Source organism: Ambystoma mexicanum, chromosome 13 (genome assembly GCF_040938575.1).
Source record: "Ambystoma mexicanum isolate Mex_15411 chromosome 13, UKY_AmexF1_1, whole genome shotgun sequence".
Classification (NCBI taxonomy): Eukaryota; Metazoa; Chordata; class Amphibia; order Caudata; family Ambystomatidae; genus Ambystoma; species Ambystoma mexicanum.
The window spans coordinates 836,276,238-836,288,255 of record NC_090938.1 but is presented as its reverse complement, the minus strand read 5'-3'; the positions used below and the strand labels follow the sequence as shown (position 1 = coordinate 836,288,255).

The 12,018-nt window shown below is 49.9% G+C and overlaps 1 protein-coding gene across 2 annotated transcripts in view; it reads left to right on the top strand.

Moving 5' to 3' along the window:
* Positions 1-12,018, top strand: part of LOC138522089 (uncharacterized) — a 125,961-nt gene that overhangs the window by 58,546 nt on the left and 55,397 nt on the right. The window lies entirely within an intron of this gene.

The window sequence follows — 12,018 nt, the reverse complement described above, 5'->3', positions numbered from 1 at the left end:
TGACACTCCCTAGGACTTATAGCTTAGTTTAAATTAGTGAGGGGCTTACCCCTGGTTCTAAAATTATATTTCATTCCAGATTTTTACGTTTTGCTAACAAGGGACGAGGTTTACCAGGCGTTCAGAGACCCTATGAAGGTATGGAGTATCTGTAAGCTTGTTGAATTACTGACACACGCTTTAGTACCGTAGAATACTAATTGAATTGCCTTTCCTTTTGCTTCCAATTCGCCACACGGATGTGTTTTCACGAATGGGTACGTGTTTTTCATTCGTTACATTATAATGAATTTTGCAACCTTTGTTAATAATATTGCTAAAATTGTTGTTAATAGAATAAATATACAATGTATCATGTTGAGCTGTAATACTGCCCTGATGAAGGTTTTCACCGAAATGCATTGGCACTAACACCATAGTATTATGGACAATTTTCGATGGATGCTCTATGTGTTATCTATTAAGAAGATTTTCATCCAACAATTCAGAAATGTGCATTAAACATTTTCTGTCTCACATTCATTTAAAGTTTTTGTTACTATGAGCATTTATCTAACAAACAGCAACCATTTATTGGGGCCAACTGAGAAGCGCCTTTCCTAACAAAGTGGATCCACTTTGTTTTTTGGAGAATATTGGTTTGAATAGATCCCGGTGCTATGGGATCCTTTATGGACTGGCTGCTCCAGGCTAAAGTATCTTTATAGATTTTATTTTAATAGAGGTATAGACATTTCTTACTACCAAGTGGTGCCCTCCTCTCTTTCCTTTTTCTCCTGCAGCTATTTGACAGATCATTGTTTATGCCAAGACCCCTACAAAGAAGTGCACCCCACTGACGACCAGAAAAGGACCTCAGCAGCTGACCAACATCCACTCCACTCTAGTGCTGTCCCAGTGAACCCCTGCTTCTCTGTCCTGATCTCAAGAAGGCCCAAGTCAGTGCTTTGACAACTGTACCGGGCAGTCTCCACCCCTGCTCGAGGATCCGTCCCTTCTGAGTGTTTGGAAGTGACCCTGGATCAACCGGTGGAATGACCAACTCGCTCCTGAGCTACCTCACTGCTGCCATCTCCTTTCCTAGTGCATCCTTGGTACTTGGAGGATCTTCAGCTTGTACTACAAGACGTAGGCTCCTGCCTTTTCTTGCACGAACAGAAGCTGTGCTGGACCTGCTCCTTTGTTCATCCATTGAATATTGCCTCTCACCGTCTGATCATGGTGACTCCCGTTGCAACTAGTCTTCATTGCTCCCTGGAGGTGTCCTGAGGTGATCAGCTCCGCAGAGGTTTTCATCTTTTCTTCATTTGGTGTTCTGCTGGAAAGTGTCTGAAACCGAAATCCTGCACTGTGACCGACCGAAACTGCATCATGCGTCCTAAAATTACCTCTGCACCTGTGCCTCCCTCAGCAGGACCCAGCACAGATGACTGTGTACGCCTCTTTTCCAACAGAACAGATCAGATAACCCCCATACAACCACCCCAATGCCACTCATCGTGACTCTGAGCGATTCCCTCGGCACATGAAACCTCACTCAGTCCAACATATGAGACTCCTTCTCCGGGCAACCGCAAGCCTCACACGCCGCTGATGCAACTCTGCCCATCATACACTTCCATCCCGGCAACCCCACATGACCCACCCTAAGGCGATGCAAAATAATTTCCTCCCTTCGTGCCAACACTAACCCCCCGTCAAATGCCCGAACCTACACCTCCCTGCACACTGCATACCAATGCCGCCCCTTTGAACTCATATCCCACCGATCCTGCCACATATTCTTAATCTTGCCGCGCACCATCATCTGTACCTCAGCCACACTCAATGGGACTTCCACATCCACCTCCCCCCTCAACGTGGCCCCATGCGCAGCCCGGTCCACTAACTCATTACCCAAGACCCCACAATGGCTGGGGACCCAAGCCAAATCCACCACGGTACCCCCCGCAACACACTGAGCACAACTAAATGCTCCCTATCACAATTCCCCTCCTTGATAGCCAACAACGCACTAATCAAATTCACAAACGCCACCACCTTAGCCAACTGTTTCGCCATAATTCGAATCACTGCCATATTAATAGCCATTAACTCTGCTGTGCAGACGGATACATCATCCGACAACCTAGTGTGGGATATATTTACCCACTCAGCAGTACTACCATCCAAAACCAAGCTGCACTTCAGCAGAAACAGCAAAATGGCTGCGCTGGCTCCTTTGAGCACCACTGCCTCACACCAAAACTGCATTTTGCAGCTGCAAAAAGATGGCTGCACCATCTTGCCAAGCACATATTGGGCAGGATGTAACAAGGGGGCACACTGGGAAAGCCTGCCAGTGTGTTTCTTACATGTAGAAAAGAAGAGGAACGAAAAAGCAGTGCTGCTTTGCTGCAAGCCCAAAGTTTCTCATTGAAAAAGGGAAATATTTACATTTTAAAAATGAATCCGCTCTGATGCTTTTTCCTCTGTTCCTCATCACACTACTTTTATGAACGAGACCCTGCCATGCCCATCCACATTCAAATTGTGATCCAGCAGACAAGAGCAGTATCCCTGAATGACAGGCTGTTGTTCAGATCTGAAGGAATCAAAAGAAGCTTTACTTCAGCTACACGGGAAACGCTTTACTTTTAGGCTACAAAATATCAAAGATCAATGCTTCAAAGAGGCCCTGGCATTCTGGGCCTTTGTTAATTTCATTGCATCTGTCTTTAAGCAAATGGCTGCATACCAGAAACTAACTATGGCCCAAAACAATGTGGGAATTCAGAGTGAAGAGAAAACCCGAATTTGAAAGGACAATGCCAGCAGTCATTACATGTTTAAATGTACTTTTGCAAATGAGAAAAATACTTGTTTAAAAGTGTATGTTGGATAATGCCCTACCCTTGTCTAGCAATGTGGGGGAAATCAGCCCCAGTTTCTGCTTGGGGGTTGCTATCAACAGACGGCCCCACACAATGGATTCCAGAACACACAAGTGCTAATTGCTACCATGGCAGACTTTTGTCTGGGCTGAGGCCTTTTATAATATAAGTGCTGGGACACCAACCTGTGAAGTGGAAGTGGCCATAAACCTTCAATCAAACTGGGAAACCCCCCTCCCCACACTGAGCTGAAGTGACAGTTGGTGGTAGCTGAAGAAAATAAAATTAGCCAGTGAAGGACAAAGGCCAGCCCATTTGTTTCAAAATACTATTTTATTAAGAAACTTTTAAGACGGTTATTTTTGCAACAGAAATTCACAGGAATGTAAAAAGTTGACAGTTTTAAAGTAATTTTGTGGGGTTTAATTTAAGACTTTGTAGGATTCACTGACATATCGGGAACAGAAATGACAGAGAATTGGGTATTCCAAGAAAGGTGTACATGATGTCAATGTGAAATTCAATACTGACATGCCTAATGATCATCCATACACATGTGTAAGGTTAAAGACTTTTAGGCCAAATATTTCATACTAAAAATGACTAAAAATTAGTAGAAGGGTGAAAAAATGTCTTACAGAATGGAGAGTTGGACTGGCATATTCTGCAGAAAATGTGTAACCTGCTTATGTAATTTGTTGAGATGGCCCAACTATACAAATGTGCCATTTATGTCAAAAATTGATTTTAGCTAAAGTAACTATGGGAGGTTCTGAACGTTGTAAAACTCGCATCATAAATCTGACATCATGCCCTTGAAACCCAATCAGCTGAGAGGAAGGCGGTAACTATCACCCCTGACCAATCCAGTTGTTTAGAGGTGTGCTTAGCAAAGCCTGCCCTACCGTATAATTCTATGATGTCACCATGCACTATAAAAAGGGTGGCTGACAGAACTCTGGACACTCTTTTCTGAATTTCCTGTGCCTGCGTTCCTGACCGTCTACATTCATCTTGCCAGATTCCAGATTCCACTGAAGGGTCAAAGCATAGCTGATTCCACTGCAAGGCCAACGCATTTCTGCACCTATCCCCAGCAAGGCCTCAATCTAGACATCCCACTAAAAAATCCCAATAACCAAAGGAAAATGCTGTGGTATTCTTTTGGGAAGCATCCTGAGACCAGACCAGCTTTTTGCCCACTAACTGCATGCCCGCTGCAACCCTGCCAACCAGCTGTCCTTGTTATCCAGTGACCAGACAGGCCCAGCTGTTGCCCTCCTAGGAGAGTCCGCCACTACCTGATGACCCGAGCCCTGGAGTCCAGAACCCGGTTGACTGTTCCTAATACCAAATTTAAGAGCGGACTGTGAGTATACCCGCATCCCATAACACATAGTCTACCCCATCTTGACTTTGGTCTTTGTTCCACTCTCTAAGCAACCCTATCCATATCCTGATTACTTGTCTAGACTGTTCTAATTCTCTGTGCACACAGTTCTTGCTTTTCTAGTGTTGGCGCCATTCTTTCATTCACCTCATCTTGTAACTCCTTAGCAATGTTTGGAATAATTGAAATTAATTCCCATATAGATCTGAACGTGGGGTGAAAGGGTTAAGTTGCAAATTATTGCGGGATCCTACCGTGTCTTTCTTTAACAATATAGTCTAAATAATTTAGTTTAAGTCAAATTTGTCTTTCATTTTTAAAACCCATTTTCTCTCTTTAGCTGCTCTATTTTCCTAAGAAATTAACCTCATTATATCTTCCAAATCTCTCTCACTTCTTCAGCTATAGCCCGCCTTTCTCGTGTATATTTGCCCTGTGCTGTGTATCTATCACCCTGCCCAAAACCGCATTCCAATACAGTGTTTCTGAGGGGATTGGGTCCTCTGACGTATTCCATATCTATGACATGTAATCACCACAGCTGTGCTGCTTCGGAAACTTTTTTCTGCGTCGATGCGCCGTCGTCGAGGACCTCCTCCGACGTCTGACGTCATCCGATGTGATAAGTAGGACGCACGACGCCCATAGCCTCAGTTCCGTTTTTTCCGCGAACGTGTTGCTTCGTGTTTCTCGGTTAAACGCCTCGACTCTTTGGAGTTCTGTTCTTCTCGGTTCTTCGAACCTGTTCGTTTTGTGTAAATCCTTCGTGTGAAGATGTCTTCTACTTCGTCTTCGACCCCGCGTCCGGGCTTCAAGAAGTGCAGGGAGTGTGGGTCCAAGATGTCGGTGACGGACTCGCACGACGCCTGCCTCTGGTGCCTCGGGGAGGCCCACGACACGGATGACTGTATCGACTGCCAGTCGCTCACGTCCAAAGCCTTACGCGAACGTAAGAAGAAGTTGTCGGTAGGTCGGGTGTCCAAGCCCCGGAAGTCGAAGTCTGCAGGGCTTTCGACGGATTATTCGAGGGGTGACTCTCCGCGTCATCGTCAGAAGTCTCGTGGGTCTCCTTCTAGGAGTCGGTCTCGCCACTCCTCAGCCTCTTCGAGGCATTCTCGGAAGCACCGACACCGGTCATCTTCCAGGTCCTCTTCGGAGGACTCTGCCCGGCACGTAGCTTACCCCACCAGCCGTGCGACGCCGGAGGAATGGGCTTCCTTCGGGAAGAAAATGCTGGCGATTCTTGAGTCGCAGGGTACTAAGCCGTCCGCGCCCCCGAGTGGGGTCGTCCGTGAGAGGTCGAGAGACACCGCTCGCAAGAGTGGTCGGCACGAGTCACGGGAGAGGTCCCGTTCGGACAAGGAGACTCGTTCTCGACGTACCCGTTCCAGGTCCCGGTCCTCGACACGTTCGAGACCGTGTGCACCTGTGAGGTCTTCGAGGAAGACATCGACGTCTGAGGCGTCGAGGGCGTCGACAGGCTTTCTCGAGGCTCCGGCTCCGAGGAAGTCGTCGAAGCCGTCGACGCTCAGGTCGTTGAGGGACACGCTCGGGGCTCCAGCCTCGAGGGCTGTGTCGACGCCGCCGATACTGGAGCCACTGCATCTGACGTCGACGCCGATTTCCTCGACGCCGATCCTCTCGGCGCCGATGCCGGTTCTCGACGCTGGCGCCGATTTGCTCGACGCCTTTCGTGTCGGAGGTACCCCGTGGCACGGGAGAACCCCCTAGGAAGGCTCTGGTTAAGAGCAAGCACTCTCGGGTGCCTTCTTTTCACCGTCTGGACTATATTTCAGAGGCGGATGAGGATTATGATGGCCTGGTTCCTAGTCAGTTTCCGGATGAAATTGTCTCGGGCCATAGTCAGTTTGATGATTTGAGGCAGTCACTGCATGATGCCAGTGGACTGGACACCTCTCCGGAGGTGGAGTTTTGTAGGCCTGAGCCTGGCTCTCATGCCGATTCCTCGTACCGGCGCCTTATGGCTAGGGTTTCTGAGTACTTGGGATGGTCTGCTCCCCCAGGGGAGTTTGTGCAGGATGACCTGACGGACATCCTTGATGTTGGTCCCCCAACTGACCCGGTACTGCCGTTCCATATGGCTTTACAGAGAAGGGTGGCGGCGGCTTGGACTGCTCCAGAGTCTCCCGGCGGTGGGCAGATCCTTGTCGCGAAAATACCGTCCAGCCAGTAGTGACCCCTGCTACTTGACCAGGCACCCCACTCCGGAGAGTTTGGTGGTGCAGGCGGCCACGGCCCCGGCAAAGCAGGCGTCGTACCCTACCATCCCTCCTGATAGGGACGACAAACGTTTTGATGGCTGGGCGAAGAAAGTGTTTTCTTCTGGTGGTACGGCGCTTCAGGCGGCCAACTCCATTTGTGCCCTGTCTCGTTTCACGCACACTCTGTGGAACTATGTTGCGTTAGCGGCTGAACATATTCCCGAAGGGGACGAACGGGATGGTTTCCTTGCTATGGTCCAGGATGGGAAGGATGCCATGTGTGAGTCTGTTCAGTCGGGCTTGGACTTAGCTGAATGCGTCAGTAGGTCCATGGCGGCGAGCACCGTGATACGCAGGTTTGCGTGGTTGCGGAAGTCGGGGTTTGCTCCTGATGTGCAGTCCCGGCTCCTCTACATGCCTTTTGACGGTGAACACCTTTTTGGCAGCAAGGCTGACGAGAGCCTTGAGAGGTTGCAGACCTCAAAAGCTGCAGCGAAGTCGTTGGGCGCTGCAGTTCGCCAACCTCCGCCTTTTCGTCCTAGGGGACCGCAGTGGAGGGGTGGTTCCTTTCGCTATTACTCGTCCTTCAGTAAAGCGAGAGGAGCTGGCAGTCAAAAAGGCCAACGCAGGGGTACCAGAGGTGGACGACGGGGTACCCGTGGTGCCAAGGCCGCTCGGGCAGTTGCCTCTTTGCCCTCAGGTAACGCCGCAGCCGCTCCCACTCAGTCATGAGGCCATGTCCCATGATTCGCCGGTTGGGGGAAGGCTGGTGCAGCATCTTGTAGAGTGGCAAGCCATTACTTCAGATGTGTGGGTTCTGGAGATCATAACCCACGGCTACTGTCTTCCCTTTCGGCACAGGCCTCGCGACAATCCACCGGGGAACCTCTCTTTGCAGAGTCCGGATCCGCTCCTTGCGCAGGAAATTCAAGCCCTGCTGGAGAAAGGCGCCATAGAACTGGTGCCTGTAGCGGAGAGGAACAAGGGGTGGTATTCCCCTTATTTTTTGATTTCGAAGAAAGACGGGGGATTGAGACCCATCATGGACTTGCGCGGTTTGAACAAACTCCTCAGGAAGGACAAGTTCAAGATGGTTACTCTCTCTCAAGTCCTCCAGGCCCTTCCGCTTCAGGACTGGTTGGTGTCACTCGACCTCAAGGATGCTTACTTCCATGTGCCAATCCATCCCAAGCACAAGAAGTACCTGAGGTTCGCGGTTGGCGACTCGCACTTTCAGTTTCGGGTCCTGCCATTCGGATTGACCTCCGCCCGAGGGTTTTCACCAAGCTCATGGTGGTGGTGGCAGCACATCTCAGGCAAGGGGGATTCACGTCTACCCCTACCTGGACGATTGGTTGATCAGGGGGAGCTCTCCCGAGCAAGTCCTGGATCATCTGTCCGTCACCTGCCACTCCCTTCACAGGCTGGGCTTCTCCCTCAATTTAAAGAAGTCCCATTTGACGCCAACACAGCGGCTCCACTACATCGGAGCAGTGCTCGACACTTCCCTGGGGCAGCGTTTTCCTCCCAGGTGAGGGCTCTTCACATTCAGCAGATGGTGCACAAGTTTCAGCATGCCCAGACGCTCCCGGCGTTCGAGTTCTTGAGGTTGCTCGGCCTCATGGCATCCTGCATTCTTCTGGTGCCAGAGGCTCGCCTGCGGACGAGATCTTTGCAGTGGGCACTCAAGACGCAATGGTCGCAGTCCTCCGGCAGGATGTCGGACCCGGTTCAGGTGCCGCCCTCGGTCGCCCGGGACCTTCTGTGGTGGGCCGTCTACGGCAACTTGATGAAGGGGGCTCCGTTTTGGCTTCCCTGGCCGGAGGTGACTATCGTGACGGATGCATCCCTCACGGGATGGGGAGCTCATGCTAACGGGCTGACAGTCAGCGGTCGTTGGTCTCCGTCGGAGTCCAGACTCCATATCAATCTGTTGGAGCTGAGGGCCGTCAGGCTAGCCCTGAAGGCTTTTCTGCCGACTGTGCGAGGAAAGAGTGTCCTGATCCTGACGGACAACACAGTGGCCATACACTACCTCAACAAAAAGGGGGGGGCAGGGTCACTTCCTCTGTGCAGGGAGGCGATGCAGCTCGAGTTCTGGGCCATCCAGCAGGAAGTTTCGATCTCGGCAGTTCATCTGGCCGGGGTCGAAAACGTGACGGCGGACGCTCTGAGCAGGCAGAGCGCGATCTCTCACGAGTGGGAGTTGGCTCAGGAGATTCTCCTGGGGATCTTCGCCCTTTGGGGGACCCCTCAAGTGGATCTCTTCGCCTCCAGTGTCATCCGGAAGTGCGAAAGGTTTTGCTCGCAGGAATTTCCTCCAAAAGGAGCCTTAGGAGACGCGTTCGTGGTGGAGTGGTCATTCCCGCTGCTGTACGCGTTTCCTCCAGTCCCCGTCATCCCGCAAGTGCTGCGGAGGTTACGGAAGTTCGGTTCCCGGATGATGCTCATTGCTCCGGCGTGGGCTCGAAGGACGTGGTACCCGGACCTTCTCGGCTTGTCCATCTGCCCTCCACGTCGTCTTCCCTACCGAGACGATCTGCTCTCACGGGAGGGGGGTCAGGTTCTCCATCCAGAGGTCAGATCCCTCAACCTTCACGCTTGGCTTCTGAAAGGTTGAGGTATAAGGATTGGGACCTCCCTGAAGACGTGATGGAGGTGTTGCTTTCGGCCCGAAGGCCAGCAACGAAGTCTCTGTACCGTTGCTGTTGGCGTAAGTTCTGCGACTGTTGCAGAGTTCAGAATGTGGATCCTTTTGCATGTGACATCCCCATGGTTCTGTCCTTTCTACTTTCTTTGGCCCACAGGGGCTTACAAGTGGGTACCATTAAAGAGTACCTGGCGGCGCTGTCCATCTTTAAGCGCTCGTCTGAAGAGTGTTCTTACTTTAAAATCCCTTTAATTTCAGTTTCTGAAAGGGCTCACTAATGTGTTCCCTCCGTCTCCTTTCCTGGTGCCCGGTTGGGATTTAAACCTTGTTCTTAAGTTTCTTATGGGTGCTCCGTTTGAGCCTTTACATTCTTGCCCTTTGAGGCTGTTAACTCTGAAAACTGTGTTTTTAGTTGCGGTTACTTCCGCTCGCAGAGTGAGTGAGTTACAGGCACTTTCAGTTAAGCCACCCTTCACTGTATTTCACAAGGACAGGGTTGTCCTTCGAGTTCGTCCTTCTTTTCTTCCGAAGGTAGTGACGGAATTTCATTTGGCCCAGAAGGTTGTTCTTCCGGCATTCTATCCTCCTCCGCATCCTGGTAAGGAAGAGGAGAGGCTCCATAGGCTTAATCCTAGGAGAGCTTTAAGCTTTTATGTTTCACGCATGTCCCGGGTCAGAGTGGACGATCAACTCTTTATTGGTTATGCTGGAAAGTGTTTGGGGCAAGCTGTGACGAAACAGACTTTGTCTCGCTGGATTATTTTAGCCATCTCGGAGTGTTACCGCTTGGCGGGTAAGGACCCACCGGCTGGCTTGCGGGCCCATTCTACCAGGGGTGTGGCTGCATCTACTACCCTGCAGAGGGGTGTTCCTATTCGCAACATCTGTGATGCAGCCACCTGGGCTTCAGTACATACATTTGTACGTCACTATTCCCTCGATTCCATCCGAGGGCAGGATCTGGCCTTTGGCAAGGCGGTCCTTTGCTCTGCTATTTGATTGGCTATTCTAAATTTTGATTCTAAATTCTTTCCCTCCTCCTTGCTCTGGTACTGCTTTGGGAGTCTGTCATAGATATGGAATACGTCGGAGGACCCAATCCCCTCGAAGAACAAGTTACTTTCTTACCTGGTAACGTTCTTACGATGGGATGGTCCGATGACGTATTCCATATCGCTCCCGCCCTGCCTTCCCCGCTGCAGAATTTCTTTTGCGATTGCAGCTTACGTTCCGCAAGGCTTTGTGTCTGTCTGGCAGTTGACTAATGTCACACGTTCTGGGGGAAAAAACTACAACTGAGGCTACGGGCGTCGTGCGATGACGTCAGAGGAGGTCCTCGACGACGGCGCATCGACGCAGACGCCGAAAAATGTTTCCGAAGCAGCACAGCTGTGGTGATTACATGTCATAGATATGGAATACGTCGTCGGACCATCCCATCGAAAGAACGTTACCAAGTAAGAAAGTAACTTGTTCTTTTCACCCATTTAAAAAAAATACATTTTTGACATTTAAAGCTAAAACAGTGTAAATGCAACTTTTCCACGTGTGCATTTGGCTGCACTCCTGCTTTGTAAACCGTATGCTTTTCTGATACCTTACCTGATAGTTGCTAGTGATATAACATCCCTAATACTGTGATAAAACATATGCATATCATTATTTAAACACACATATAATTAATTATTTGTCAAAATCCGAGTCATTGTAGGCCTTTGCAAAGGGTTCAAAATCCGTTTTGCCTCTTATTCTGTGAGGGAAGGTCAGATTTTGGTTCTGTTTGCTGCCTCTTATCCCTGACTACCTGCTGCTTCTTTCTTTATTTGTGGTTTGAGGGAACATTGCCGGGGGCAACCTTAACTTGGGTGCTATCTATCCTAAGTGAAAAAGTACTCCTATTCAATTGGTCTTCGGATATGTGCTTGTAGAAGGTTAACCAAGTGTAGTTCAGTGGTTGTTATTGTAATTATCACCCCATGGGTGATTGCTGCCCAATATTAAAATTTGTGTGATTATTGTGAATTTTTAAATAAATACTGTATTTTCACCACCTGGCCTGGTTCATGGTCCATTGTGACCCGGGGTATTTGTAAAAGGGGGTGTCAAACCGTTCGGGTACCGGCTCAATTTGAATTCATAGAAAATCAAGAAAAAGCATTCCTATTGAGCATCACATCCCAGGCTAAGACCAAGTGTCCTGGTCCAGTGTGTGACGCCCGATTGGAATCCTTAACACATGCCACCCAAAACTTCTCATACCAACCCTGTTCCTCACGGGATCCCTGGAACCATCCGTATATACTCGTGCGCCAACTTTCCCCTCCGCATACTGCACCGCCAATCTCATAATCACCCCCGATCACCACTCTTCTTGACCACCACCGTGGCCAAATCCAAACGGACAATTGGATCATGCCGCATCCAAACCAGCACTACCACCCTATCCACATCTTCCACCATACACAATCCCTCCACCCCCAATCGTTTCACCAGCCTGTCCGCTTGGAACCCAAAAGTCCCCCCTTTCCTCTCCCATCTCCCATACAGGCATGCAACCAATTAACCAACAGACACTACTTCACAGGATGCCACACACTGAGGGACTTGCATCGCAACCAATACCTAGCACTCAGCTCCTCTCAAATCCAATGGCCACATCCCTGCCAACACTTGCACAGCCTCTGCGAGGGAGGACCGAATTGTCACAATCCACATTGCCCTTCCGTGGACACATCCATCGCACCCAGCTGAGTCCGACTATTATTGCTCTGCAGCTGAACTCCGAACTCCAGCACACTCCTGACCAACCCCACATACAACATCCTCGTACTACTCTGCCCTCCACCCCACTCCTGAGCCGAGATCACCTTCAACAAATTAAGA